The 12,569-nt window shown below is 38.0% G+C and overlaps 1 protein-coding gene across 1 annotated transcript in view; it reads right to left on the bottom strand.

Annotated features, from left to right (window-relative positions):
* TTC17 (tetratricopeptide repeat domain 17) overlaps positions 1 to 12,569 on the bottom strand; it is a 56,128-nt gene that overhangs the window by 12,149 nt on the left and 31,410 nt on the right. The gene's annotated exons all lie outside the window — the stretch shown is intronic.

Consider the following 12,569-nt stretch of genomic DNA (forward strand, 5'->3'; position numbering starts at 1 on the left):
TGATAATAAGTACATTTTAACTACAGATCCCAGATTTTCTAACAGTAAGTACTTTCCACGGCCAGGTGCTTAGGGAACACAGCTACAGGGTTGAGACACAGAATGGGGGCACTTGTCTCATCACACAGGAAACCTGTCCCCACTGAGAAAAATGTATTCCATGTACACAGCTACTGCTCTAAAACCCTTCCTTCCTTTATTTCAATCACTTGTGATTGAAAATAGTATACATATACAAATGAATTAAGAAGCCCACAGTTGAATAAAATAAAAATTAAATGCATTAGATTCTCAAGTACATTCCCCATTCTGCCTTCTCTGAGTGCAAACTGTATTTCTTCATGCAAATGGGTAGCATTACTCTTTTCAATCAGAAGCATAAAATAACAAGAATGTGAATAAAGTACATCAGTGACCCCTTTCTACTTCACACAATGATCCTATGTTACAAAGGATAATTCTAGGTTTTATGCCTTTATCAGGCCAGTGGGATGAGAGGATGGTTCTAACTCTCATGTAAGGGTAACCTGTTCCACTGCTTCTCTGCAAAGTGAAACTACAGCTTTTAGCTCTCTGCTTCTCCATCTGGGAACACTCAAGTGTCATCTCTGGAGGAGAAACAGACCAGTATTTTCTCTGTGTGTGTGAGTGACCAAAATCAAACAAATTAAACTAGATTTATAAATCCTTTGGGAAAACTATTTCGTGTCCTACCATTTCTGCTGTATGTAAGAAGACGCACATTGTTATGAGTAAATATATAAAACAGAAGTAGTTAACTTCATATACTCTTCTAATATCTGCCATCCAGTTAAACTCAGCCTTTCCTACTCTATCATTGATTCTTCCTTCAATCCCCTGCCCACCTCTCCCATTCTGCCATTAAAAAACTAATTCTTAAATTTTTTTATGAAACTAATTGGTTTCATAAAAAAAAAAGAAAAAAAAAGAAAACAGTAAACAATCACTTCAATACATGGAGAGCCTAACATTTAGTTATGAGAAATGGTGCACACAGAACACTTCAGTTGCCCCCACTTGACATCAACCCAAGCCTGAAATCAAGCCTGATTTCAATGCAAGTCAGCCGCTTCTCAGAAATGTGATGGCCACAATTCCCTTTGCTCAAGATCCACTCATCATGATTATAAAGGAAGAAGCAGAGGGGCTAAAACCCAGACAACTATTTTTAATTGAAATTAAAATGCCAAAAATAATTTTAAAAGTTGGAAAAGCACAAGCGCTAGGAAAAAATTCATGGCACTTAAAATTCTACTTAACACCAACTGTTAATATTAATTTACAAACACTGACAGCTAAAAACATGCTAGATGACTGTGCTGGCTTTCTTGCTATATATAGCAACCTGAGTGACCTAATTTTTTCAAATTGCTGCTTTCAGTTGTCTGATATTGCTGGAGACAAAAATGCTAGTTGAAAAACCAATGGAAGTTGAAGATCTCTAGTGAGTGAATCATGAAGCTGGTGGTACTGAAATACTACAAGCTTTTGTCAGCCAGATGCCTGAAACCCACCAGGGAAGTCCAGTGGGGAAGAGTATAAGACCAGCAAGGGAACAACACAGCCCCAAACTCCAGGCACATTAAGTCTGTCGAACTTTGGGTGCATCACTGCGATACTTACAGCACCCTTGTCATGTGAAGGACAAAAGTCACCACTGACCTAAAAACGCCCAACTATTTATTATTAATATTTCACATATATTCTGTCTGTCTAAATCAGCACATGTGAGTTTTAGGTGTAAAGTTCTGACACAGTGATATTACAAAACCTGAAAGTCTAAAATTTCTACATTGTACTTGGTAAGTTCCGCTTACTCCATCTTGAAAATTTACTAGTGAAGGATCACTTTCTTGCTCATTTATTTTCTGAGATCAGCTGTTGTCACTCTTCCCATTGATTCTGTAGAACTAAGCAAGCTCAGATGGAAGTGGATCAGAGTCTGCTTTAGCTTATGTATTATGAGACCTGGTTACTAAATTCCAGACAGTAAAACAAAAATCATAGGGACGATACAAACAGATGTCTGGGCCTTTACTTAAGTGATGTAAGTAACACAAACAGTCTGTACCAGGTTAATGTAGAAATTGGCAGAAAAACCCCAGAGACTAGATCCTAATTTACAATGGAAAACCTCTGGAGAAAAAAGCAAATACAAACTCTAAACTGAAGCCTTGAGAACCTGGAGACTAAAAGCAGAACACAGTATTGTTTATTGGAGGACTCTATTCCCATATTGTTACAATTTATAATTTTTTCGCCAATGTGAACACACTTGTGCAGTATTAGCACAAACCAAACTTTAAATATAGGAAAGTTTTGTTAGATTATCCATCCCATTTAATATTAACCACCTTCATGATTTTCAGGACCCCTCTCAAATGTCCACTGAAGCTGTGGTAACTACTGCAGTTGGTAGGGCAGAAAAACCCTAGACAAAAAGTTAGGCTCAAGTGCTTTAGGAATGGGGTGAACTCTTAAGCTGAAATCCACTTAGCATAAGGAGGGAAGCACCCAGAGTGGTGACATCTGTCATAGGGAAGGAGAAATATTAGGAGGGAGAAGCAAAGCAGTAGCTGAAGTTTAAGAGTTGCTCCATCTATGAATGAGTAACAAATACTTATTCTGAACCACATTTAATGTTGTCACATTTCTCAGAAAAGTCACACCTGGAAACCATTATGAACTTTCCTCACTACATATGAGCTTTTCTGTTGCTATGTTTTTGTTTTTTTTTTTTTTTCTAAGAGCAAATTTCTGTCAATTTAGGTGGCTCCAGATGCTCAGATTGAAAGCCACTCACCTAAGGCAAGGAAAGAAATGTGGGAAGTACGGAAAAGAGGAAAGATCAACAAACAACATCCCCAGAGTATCACACAGAAGTGCTGCACTTTGAGTAAGGTCTTCAAAGTAATCAAACCTCACCATTGTATTAGGCACTGATTGTTCAAAAAATGCAAATTAACTGCCACTGTAGCTATTTGTTTCTTGTGGTACATCTGACAGAGAGAATGAGGCCTCAAATATTTTCACTGTTTGATTCCTATATACGAACTAAAGGTAGATGATTTGGTGTCATCAATAGCATTAGAAATAAAAAGTAAAGTTACCTCCAAGTCTCTTTGGTCAGCACAAAATTTTTACTGACATTTAGCTCTTTGTCAGGGCAGAACCTGAAAAAAAACCCTACAGCATTCCTAACTCCACCACCTATGTTCCAGCATCCTAGGCTTATGAAAATTACTGAGTCCTAACTTCTAATGTTATACAGACTATTCTGTTGAATTTTTTTCAGTACCTATTTAGAAATTACAGTGGCAGAATAATGCCTCCGAACTAAAAGTCAAGTCATTTGAAATTGAGGTACTGATTTTTTTCCCCCTACTATTTGGAATAAACAGAGCTGCATTATCTTCTGAATTATTACAAGAGTGAAGGACTGTTGCTGTAGTCAGTGACTTGCATTAGGTTAGGCAAAATGCATGTTATCTGGAGATATGTGTCACTTAAATGATTTGCCTCTTTTATGGGTAAACACAGCCAAGAGAGAACTGCACTTAATACAGATGTAAGTCAGCCTAATACCTGAGTTGTCAGAGTAGAGAACAAACTGAAACCAAGCTGCTAACACGAGTCACTAACTCCATACTTATTTTTTATGAATGCTTAAAACTAGTATTCCCCACAGTGAAATTCAGTAAAGATAGGTTTTTTTTTCTTTTCTTTTTACAGCAGGAATGACATACCACTGAGCTCAGTAGAAAAAAGTTTCAATCCCTGCATGCAGATGAACAGACTTATATACAGACATCTCAGCATCAGTGCATCAATAGTCTTCTCTTTACTTCTGCACCGTTTACACAGATGCAGATACACATAAGTAAAAGGAGGTGGTGTATTACCACTTCACATTTGAGAATGAGCAATGATGCTGCTTAGAGGTCACGTGAAAAATTTGGGTGTGCTCACTACTTGAGTGAGGTATATTTATAATTAGGCTAAAATAAGTTAATTACAGAAATTAAACTGAAACCTAGCACACTGTCATACATCACTTTTATAGAACCGGTCTTGATCAGTGCTTTGAGTCACAGGCAATATAATTTCCCAGAATTTACAAAAATAATCTAGAATGAGAGAATTCACCTACCAGAACCTTTTGTGGATCTATAACTACTGGGATCTCAGTCATCAACATTTGGGCTAAATGAGCACCTTAAGGACTGTCTTACTTTCTGCACCACAGTGACTCTGTTGCAATCTGATATTAACAAGCCAGGCAGTGTCACAGGGAAGTGCTGTTTGGGAGACCATCCTCTAGACAACATAAAAACATGAACTTTGACTTTCATGGCAACGTTAACACTGGTGATTAACACACTGCATACTGTAATTACCCTGATCTTTCAAGGTGAACATGGTAATTTCCTAAAGATCTTCTGAGATGTTAAGAACAACCATGTTATTCCAATCGCATATAAACATATACTTGATTGCAAAGCGTTTGTTAAGGGAAAAAATCCAAGCCACTTTTTTTGACATGAGCTTTAAAAGCAGTAGGATGAGCAGTAACTACAGAAGAGACCTATCTTTAGCAGCTATTGCTGCTCTGCTCACCTTAATAATAAATTAACATGGTTTTATTTAGATTTTGCTCTAAAATTAATGCAGTCCTTTTCTTACTGTTTCAATGAAAAAAAACCATGTTTGTACTTCAAAATGAATCCCATGATTGAGCTCTGAAAGCAGAAACTGTACAGCGCTTAGGACTGAACAGGATTGCCATCAAAAATGTTAGCGAAAGGTCACAGGCCATAACTGCTGAACTGTAAAACAGTACTGCAATAAAACTCCAGAAGCAATACTAAAGAAATGTGTTGATTTCCACACACACAAGCAATTTGTAAAAAAATACAACTAAAAGAATATCCAGTTAATTTTTAGTGAAAAATGATCACCAAATGATAGAGCAGGTAAGTAAAAGGAGAAGAAAACTAGAAGTTTTAATTAGAATTAGCTGGCTGTGCAATGCTGATCTGTTAATGTTTGCTAGGTCTGTATTTAGTTCAAGAGAAATACACCAGATCTACCATACAATCACCGTGCTTTCAGCCACGCATGACTCATCTCCAGAACAACACCACCAGTGGACCTCCAGTGCCTTTTACAGTTTTGACACACTGGATAAACCACTAAAAAGATGTATCTAACTACGCACATATCATCACAGATTCTGTTCTGGATAACAAAAGACAGACTGCACTAAGTTCCCACTCTGATGAAGTTAAGTATCCATATGGGTACTGGAAAAGAATGAGGAGTGTAGTGCCCAAATTCTGAACTAAGCTTTTAATGTGTCTTCTCCCTACACACAAACATTTGTTAATTTTTAGCTTTTTCCTTTAATATAAATCCTCCTTTGAAAAGCCAGAATTTACAAGACAAAAATAAACATTTTCAAAGGACAGGACAAACTGCTGATTGAAAAAGTGAAGTATTGAAAACAAATAATGAAAAGCAAAATGAAGTACTTTAAAAGCTGACTTTCATAAATTCCTCCCTTTGATAGCAAGTGGCCCTTCTTCAAAGATGATGAGAGGTGTGTTCAAAAAGGAACAGTCAAAGAAAACACTACATAAAAAGCTTTCATTTGATGCATAGCAAAAACAGGATGATCATTTAAGCCAACAAAATTTAGACCAAAGCACACAAAATGAAGCATACAGAAGTTCTTTCTTTTTTATTATTTATTCCAACAACAGTTTTCCAGTTAAGAGGTTTATATGGTAAAACTCTTCTCAGTTGTAGGAAGTTTTAAAATCTGATTTGTAGCAAAAAAGCTGCCTCTAAATTGGCTTAGCTATAAAGGTTATCTGTTTGTCTTATCAAAGCAGTTCTGATTAAACCTTTCAAAACATACAAATGCCAACAATACATAACCAGATTTCTTGATCGTATTGAGAGAAATATCTCACCACTACATAACAGACCAGTCCCTAATGAACAGATACGAAAATTCTCCTTATGCAATATAAAGAACTGATAAATAAACCATGGGAAAAAATTAAAGAGAAAGACAAACCTATTTAAAATAGAAGGTGATGCAGTTTAATAAGGGACATGCATGCAAAACATCCTGAAGAATTCAGTAGGCTACTCTATGACAGAGTAGAAAATATCCATCTTCCTCCCAGCGTCACAGAGGAGAAAATCAAAGGGACTGATTACCTAAAGCCTTCACTCTTCACCAACTAAAATAGGAACTTATTTTTTTCATGATGCACATCTAGAAGCAGAAACTTACTCTGTGATTCCAGGAATAGGGCATAAAACACAGAAACATATAAATAGCTACATGCAAAACCTCTCAATCCTGTCAGTGAATAAAAGAAGACTGGAAAATGTCTCTTTCAGAGGACCCTGTTTCTATGTATAGAGCAGGAAGGTAAGTAGCCCTCCAGTCTGAATTGCAGTTTGTGTCTCAAGGGTAATGTTTCTTCCTGCTTGTTTGTTCTGGGGAAAGAGAGAAAAAAACCCAAGAGAAGTAAGCACGTAAAAGTTCTGAAGACAAAGGCTTGTCCTCAGTGACTTCTCCCTGGGCCAGATTTTTTTACTGTAGGTAAGAAAATAGTTACTTATTAATTTCTTAACAATAAATACTCACCTGCAGTAGATTCCAATATAAGGCTTGCTGTGAATAGTAAATGACTAATATTTACATCCCTGTACACAATACAATTCTGAAATCTGTTGATGATTAAGCAAAAGACAATTCTTAGTTTAAGTATCACTAGCATAAGCAAAGCCCACCTACAGTGGCTTTTTTTTTGAGCTTTCTAATCTCTCCTCTTTTCCACATATCTGTTATGCTAAGCACCACATATTTTGTAGATCCTGTTAGAGCCTAAATATCTATGAACTCGAGTCTAAAAAGGACTTTAAGTACAACAGTAACCTTCTACTGAGAAATGGTATCAGATACTTGAACTCCACAAGAGTTAGGAACTCCACTATGGGTTACTGTTAGCTTCCCACTTCTCTGAATGCATGGGGTTGAAACTCCAAAGCCAAGGAAAGGCCTTATGTGTGTGTCTTGATAATGACTTTGTCTGTAAGGTTTGCACCATATACTGGAATTTAAACAATATACCACAGGGACCTGATTACATATTTTTTTATTCTGAAAAACTATTTTGATAGGCTGTATTTATGTTTATCTGTGTATCTCTTCACTAGGTTATACTGCTCAGCAAGAGCAGATTCATAGTCAGACTTGATCCACGACAATTTATAGATTTGTTTGGAATAGATATCCATGCAACTGCTCCTCCTAATTGGACACCAAAGCAGAGGTACTGATACACCCAAACATCATACCAGTGTTAACTGGTCAGGTAGGCCTGTCCCTTACTAATCTCTAAGAGAGCTTTTTAAGTGCTTGACAGTTTGCCTGATAGGGCACATTCTACACAAATCCATTAAAAAGCAGAATTTTGTTGCTGTAAATAGGATAAAAAAAAAAATCCTAGTGTTGATGGTTGTGATGATCCTGCAGAAGGTTATGTTTGACAAGAATACTGCCAACCACTCTAAATTAGAATTCAACAAGAAACTCTCTCCTCACACTGCCAGAACAGTACAAAGCCATAGAATAGTTACTGCAGAAAGACTAACAATTTTTGCAAGAATGTCCGTTATCCCCAAAATGGTTACATTCAAGAAGTTTCAATCTCTTCCTCTAGGTAAATGCTGAACTGTCCTAGTTTCAGTCTCTAGTAGCCAGAACAGATGATAGATTTAAAGCTTTGAGGACAGTCAGAGCCCAACACAAACTCACATGAACCAGGCAACCAACCTTAAAAGGAAAAAACAAATCAATAAAGCAGACAGATCAGGGGTAGTTAAGTGCCTGGCACTCCATGGCTCAGCGTGCAGTGCTCATTTTAATCTGAGCACATGGCATTGCATGCTGCTTCCAGACAACCTCAACATGACTCATTACAGGCTGAGGCCACACATTACCGCTTTACAAGTTCTCAGATTTAGGCCAAGTGAATACAGCCTTCAAGGTCTAGGCCAGCTGCTAATGACACTAAACTACACATTGTCACTTTCCCGTATGTGATTCTTTTCTCTTCCAAACATGCTTTAACCAACTCACTAATTCAGTGCGTGCAGCTCAACTGTGAACATGTTTGTGAAACTACATCTTCCTGCAGATGTAGCCGGGGAATTACTATTCCTCCTAAAAAGGTTGTTGAACATATGCAGTGGTTGAAACTTTTTAAATAGGTCCAGCTCTAGGTGGTGCATCCAATTAAGGTTCAGTAAGAAATTTTAGCAGCTACATGTAAGTAACCGCCACTGGCAAAGACAGCCTCTCAAACAGAGGGGAAGACACAGTCACAAATTTCTCATTTCCTCTACATTCTTGTCACAGAAAAGCACCACACTGCAGAGAAATGGCAATACGTCTGATAACTGAAGGTATCAACTTTTGAAAACTTATTTGGAGAGGGAATCTTTTCCCTTTGAGCAATGCCTGATGTTTCTCCTCCTCCTACATGAACATGTAGCTATTGCTCAAGTAAAGGAAAGATCTAGGTAACACACAAAGCATAGTCTTTTGCACTGTAAAGGCAGGTAAAAATGGGAAATGTTGTATTATATTTAGTTTAATACTGTACTGCTTTTTCTTCATACTGAATGGTTTTGAATCAGTAAACTCTCACTGAATTCTCCTACAGTTCTAAATTCCCTTCCACAGTACAATTCTCATTTCCTTGGTTGCTCCAGCAGCTGAGGCCATGATTTTCTCCTCTCTCTTCTGCTAGCCAATGGCATTCTGATCTTGGGAAAAGCCAAAATAGATACAGAACACTAAATACTGCAGGTATACCATTCTTAACGGAGCATGATGCAAAGTGACACTGATGACTGCTGGGAGAAGCTGTCAGGTACACTGCCATGCAGGAAATAAGCAGGCCATGTGTGTAGGATAGCAAGACATATTCTGTGTGATGAAAGCAGCTGCAGAACAAACTCACTCATTAGCATATTTAACGCATGCAAAAGAGAATGACATTTGAGCAACACAGATATACTTAAGGAATCATGCATTGTTTACAGAAACCTTTAAGATTCTCAGTGCCTTTCCAGCAAGCAGCAGCTTGGAAGCAATGTGCATAAGCAGTGGGCACACAGCCTTTGGATACTGGTGTGGCTAAAAATGCCATGTTTAACGTAGTACCACATTCCTTCTTTTTTCAATTTAAGCATCTCTTATCTATTCATCTTTTATAGTTTTGACAAGAAAATACATTGAAAGGAAAGACAGGTTTCAATGAGCTTGGCACAGCAGTATTAGGGCAAGGTCCTTCACCTTCAACTTCCTTCAGCCAATCAAGAGATACTAAATGAAGACTTTTCAGGGAAAAGCATAATTTATAAATCAGGCTCCAGGGAGTGAAAAGTACCAAGAAGCTTGCATCTGGTCAACTACCTTCAAGATCACATCAATATTCTTAATATTCTAAGATTACTGCAGCAAAAGTGGACTGCGGGAACTGCTTCTTCTCTTACGGGGCTAGTGGTGCAGAAACAATAGCACAAACCCAAAATAACTGGGTCACAGTATTCTTACAGAGCACATTCTCACATGCATTTCTCCCAGATCTTCCACTCAGAAGCACATCTGATATTTCCTGGCATCCTCACTCCCCAGGGACGTTGGCTTCCACCAGGACAAAAAGCAGACGTCATTCTCCGTATCACCCCCCTGCCTGTATTCTCCAAGATGTTTTCACTCTACACAAGTACAATTTAACCTCCTCTTACTCCTTTAGCACTAAAGAGCCCAAATATGGTGACCTAGAGTCTACCTGTGTGGCACCCACCAGATGTTTCAGATGGACGGTCACTGTACGATCTTCAATGACAGAGATGCTTGGCTGCCAGAGGGAGAAAGAATCCAGCTTGATTTTCAGATTCCAGGTGGAACTTGCAGGGTGAACAACAGGCACATGGGTGCACTCTTGTGCATGTATGGGGCACCAATAAACAACTGAGTATTTAACTTCAAAGGATAACAATGATCTTAGAACTGCCACTGTTTCACACAGAACCCGCTTTCTCCATGCTACTGCTAAATGACCAAGGCAAATTATTGCCCTGATGTGCTTCTGAGAGCTCTGACAGGCTGTTCATGTGCTTCATAGAATTCTGCTTGTTGTTTAAAAACTCTACCGGTGTTGACTCTTTTGTTCATACAGATGAACTTTACCAGAAGGCAAGAGAGAGAGTAAAAGCAACAGAGAAGCAAATAGTCACAGATGCCCTTTTGCAAACTCTAAGATAAATAAGAGTACTAATACATGCAGTATTCTCAATAAGGTTCAGGAGCACTTATGAATTTTGCCTTCTAATATGCAAATCAAGGTGAGAAAAAGCTGAATTTTAAACATACAGAAGTGCTCAGTTCAGAATCCCATATAATTGGTATAATTTCTGGCCTTTTGCTTCAACTAAAACACAACTAAATTCTGAGCTAAGCTCAATACCCCTGTTCCAAGACTAAGCGTCTTAGGGGATGTTTGTTCCGTTAACATTAATGTAACACCATTAACACTGTAAGGGATAAGCATTCACTGGACAAACAAGATACAGCAGCTTGAGAAGAGGAAACTACTTTTACAATAAAAATGTCTAAAAGGACCTCATTTTATAGGAAATTTAGAACAAAAATTTAGCTGTCAGTTGCTGGGACTATCAAGTTAGTCATAACTAGTAGGGAATAACTGAATTAAGTGAAAGGTGCATTTAAAAATGCAAAGTATTTCAAATCCCTGTGTCTTAACACACTATTGAAAAGAAAATTATGTCATGCTTTTGCTTAATGTTTGTGTATCTCAAATCACTAAAGGGAGTTGAGGTGATTGCCGCTGTCAAACTAGTGTTGGAGGCTTGCTTAAACTGGGATGTTGATTTAAGGAAGTTATTTAATCTGTCATAAGCTTACTATTAGAGTTTCACGTAGAGATTCTCTTTTCAGGTCAACCTCTCCCCTTTGGGTCAATTTGCTTAAAGGTATAAGCTTATTAACTTTAACTTACTTGAACTTGTAAGAACCTAAGTGCTGAGGGACAAAGGGAAATTCATACACATATAAGCTGAAACACCTTTCCCGTGTTTTATTTTAAGGGGAAATAGATGGAATAAATCAGGAGTTTCGATTTCATGTGGCACAGAGCACAGGTACCGCAAGAGGGCACTAAAGCCACGCCTAAAGCGGATCCACATTACAGAACTCGCGCTGAGGAAGAAGGATGAACTGCTCTCACAAACACTCACTCTATACACAAGGATTCAGGTTTCTTGGTGGCATGCACATACATTCATAATGAACCCACACTCCCTCGACTTTGCACAGAGCAGCACAAAGCTTTTTGTAAAAGAACTATCCTGCCAAGGATGAAAGACAGTGAGACTTGAAATTGAAGCTTGAAACAAGTCATGTTTCATGCTCTGAACAGCATCAGTCTATTAATAAGATTTTGAATTTTGGTCTTGTCTAAAAGAATGTGAAGTGCATGAGCTCATAACCAAATGGAACTTTGAGTCAGAGATAGATGCTTAGTCTGATAAAAATATTTTGAGTACAAATTACTTCTGTTTGCCCAAGCAACAATTCTGTTTACACAAAGAAAGTCTTACCCAACAGCAACTAACAAATCAGTATGCTTCAATGGCCAGCTGACCATCACATTAAAAATATGGTTCTCATACTCTGTAACCTTTTTAGTAAGGCTTGGCAACATCTGAATGTTTACATCAGCCAGTGAAGTACCACAGGAATAATCCCACAGCTGGACAGTCCTCTACAGACCTTCATACCTGATAAAAGCTACTTGCAATGTTTTAAGCCATAAAGTGTGCAAGACAAATCTCAGCAATGCACCATTCAGTATCAGACAAAAATTATGCTGGCTTTCTCTACTAGCTTAATTAGCAGTCCAAATATTTCATTTCTGTACCTTTGAGAGTGTCCCTGTTTTTCACATTAAGCTTTTTACACTTGTTAACACACATCTCTTGGTCCTGTTACCTGTGGGTCAGACATGGGTGCTGAAGTTATCTGTCAAGCAACACAAAGTTTCTTAACCTGCTTCAGGAACTGACTCACCAGTAACCTAACCGCTGATGTAGCAACACCCTGAACACTGCCAAGTCACCTCTAGAAGGATCACCACAGGATAATGCTGGAAGAATGAAGTCTTCCAACCGTTTTCTCAGGTATTTGGGAATAAGGCACTGTGTGGGTTCTTGCTGTATACAGCATCTATATTAGATGCAACTGCCTGAACTCCTGCAGCTGTCTAAAATACCTGTCACAGGTGATAGGGTTGGAGTTAACTTTGGACACTTCACACATATCCTCCATAAGAAAAAAAACCCACCAAAAACCTCTGCAGATTTAGAAATTCTTTTACAATGAAAACAAACATTTATATGAACTTGAATACAAAAGGAAAAAGTTAAATAGAAAAGTG

The sequence above is a fragment of the Anomalospiza imberbis genome, chromosome 6 (assembly GCF_031753505.1).
Source record: "Anomalospiza imberbis isolate Cuckoo-Finch-1a 21T00152 chromosome 6, ASM3175350v1, whole genome shotgun sequence".
NCBI lineage: Eukaryota > Metazoa > Chordata > Aves > Passeriformes > Viduidae > Anomalospiza > Anomalospiza imberbis.